Here is a 2781-nt window from a genome sequence, read left to right as displayed (position 1 = left end):
TACAAAATTAGCTGAGGGTGGTGACACATGCCTGTAATTCCAGCTACTTGGGAGGCTGAGACAGGAGAATTGCTTGAATCCGAGAGACAGAGGTTGCTGTGAGCTGAGATGGTGCCATTGTACTCCAGCCTAAGCAATAAGAGTGAAACTCTGTCTCATAAATAAATAAATAAATAAAGTTAGTTGGTTCTGAATCTATTTCAAAGGCAAAAGTACAGGGTCTAAGGAATCAGATTTGAAATGTGTGAGAGAAAGAAAATAGTCAAGGATAACACCAAGGTTTTTGGCCTAGCCATGGCCAAAATGAGAGGAGGATGGAGTTGCCATCTTAGGAAATTAAGAAAATTGTGGGATAAGCAGGTTTGAACAGAGATATTAGGAAATCAGTTTTGGACATATAAAGTTTGGGCTGGGCTGGGCATGGTGGCTCATGCCATGTAATTTCTGTAACCCTTTGGGAGGCTGAGGCAGGAGGATCACTTGAGCTCAGGAGTTTGACACCTGCCTGGGGAACATAGCAAGACCTCATTTCTATAAGAAAAAAAAAAAAAAGCTGGCTGTGTTGGTACATACCTATAGTCCCAGCCACTTGGGAGGCTGAGGATCATTTGAGTCTGGGAGATCAAGGCTTCATTGACATATGATAGAACCATTGTACTCCAACCTACGTGATGGAATGAGACCCTGGCTCAAAAATAAATAAATAAATAAATAAATAAAAATAAAGTTTGAGATGACTATTGGGTATCTAAGTGAAGACATCAAGTGGGGAGCTGGGATAAGTGAGTTGCAAATTCAGGGGAAAGGTTCAGGTTAGAAATAAATACCTGGATTGTCGGCATATTGAAGCCAAATGACTGGCATCAATGGGTTAATGTCAGCTATCAGTAGAAAAAGAAGTCCAAGGACAGAGCCCTGGGACACTTTAATGGAAGTTTTTAACTTCAGGCTGGAGTGTACTGCAACCTCCACCTTCTGGGTTCAAGTGATTCTCCTACATCAGCCTCCAGAGTAGCTGGGATTATAGGCATGTGCCACCACACCCAGCTAATTTTTTTCTTTTAACGGGGTTTTGCTCTTGTCGCCCAGGCTGGGGAGCAATGGTTTGATCTTGGCTCACAGTAACCGCTACCTACCAGGTTCAAGCAATTCTACTGCCTCAGCCTCCCGAGTAGCTGGGACTACAGGTGTGCCCCACCATGCCCAGTTAATTTTGTACCTTTAGTAGACACAGGGTTTCACTCATGTCTGGTCTCAAACTACTGACCTCAGGTGATCTGCACGCCTCTGCCTCCTAAAGTGCTGGAATTACAGGTGTGAGCTACCACACCTGGCCATAATTTTTGTATTTTTAGTAAAGATGGGGTTTCACCATGTTGTTCAGGCTGGTCTTGAACTCCCAACCTCAGGTGATTCACACGCCTCGGACTCCCAAAGTGCTGGGATTACAGGTGTGAGCCACCCCTGGCCAAAGTTTTTAACTTTTTTTTTTTGAAACAGAGTCTCACTCTGTCCCCGCCCAGGCTGCAGTAGTGTGATCTCAGCTCACTGCAACCCCTGCCTCCTGGGTTCAAGAGATTTTCCTGCCTCAGCCTCTTGAGTAGCTGGGATTACAGGCACATGCCACCACACCAGGCTAATTTTATTTTTTATTTTTTATTTTTAGTAGAGACAGGGTTTTGCCATGTTGGGTCAGGCTAGTCTCAAACTCCTGACCTCATGATCCGCCTGCCTTGGCCTCCCAAAGTGCTAGAATTACAGGCATGAGCCACCACGCTCTGCTAGTTTTTAACTTTTTTATCTCAAGACTCCCTTACATTCTAAAAAATTTGAAGATCTCAAAGAGCTCTTGCTCATGAAAGTTTTATCTATCATAGGCCAGGCGTGGTGGCTCATGCCTATAATCCCAACACTTTGGGAGGCCGGACAGGTGGATTACCTGAGGTCAGGAATTCGAGACCAGCCTGGCCAACATGGTGAAACTCTGTCTTTCCTAAAAATACAAAATTAGCCAGACCCAGTGGTGCATGTCTGTAATCCCAGCTACTCGAGGGGCTGAGGCAGGAGAATTGCCTGAACCCAGGAGACAGAGGTTGCGGTGAGCCGAGATCCTGCCATTACACTCCAGCCTGGGCAACAAGAGTGAAACTTTGTCTCCAGAATAAAAAGTTTTATCTATAAATATTTACTGTAGGCCTGGCACAGCATGGTAGCTCACACCTGTAATCTCAACACTTTTGGGAGGCTGAGGCAGCAGGATCACTTGAGGTTAGGAGTTCAAAACCAGCTTGGTCAACAGAGTGAGACCCCTGTTTCTACTAAAAGAACAATTTAAAAATTAGCCATGTGTTGTGGTGCACATCTGTAGTCCTAGCTACTGGGGAGGCTGAGGTAGAAGGATCACTTACCTCTGGGAGATCAAGGCTGCACTGAGCTATTTAATAGCACCACTCACTCTAGCCTGGGCAACAGAGCAAAACCCAGAAATTAAAATAAACAGGCTGGGTGCAGTGGCTCACACCTGCAATCCCAGCACTTTGGGAGGCCGAGGCAGGTGGATCACGAGGTCAAGAGATCGAGACTATCCTGGCCAACATGGTGAAACCCCGTCTCTACTAAAAAATAATTAGCTGGGCGTGGTGGCACGCACCTGTAGTCCCAGCTACTTGGGAGGCTGAGGAGGCAGGAGAATTGCTTGAACCCAGGAGGTGGAGATTGCAGTGAGCCAAGATCGAGTCACTGCACTCCAGCCTGGCAACAGAGCAAGACTATGTCTCAAAA

This window comes from Cebus imitator, unplaced genomic scaffold, assembly GCF_001604975.1.
Source record: "Cebus imitator isolate Cc_AM_T3 unplaced genomic scaffold, Cebus_imitator-1.0 Scaffold274, whole genome shotgun sequence".
Lineage (NCBI taxonomy): Eukaryota > Metazoa > Chordata > Mammalia > Primates > Cebidae > Cebus > Cebus imitator.
This window is presented reverse-complemented; position numbering follows the sequence as displayed.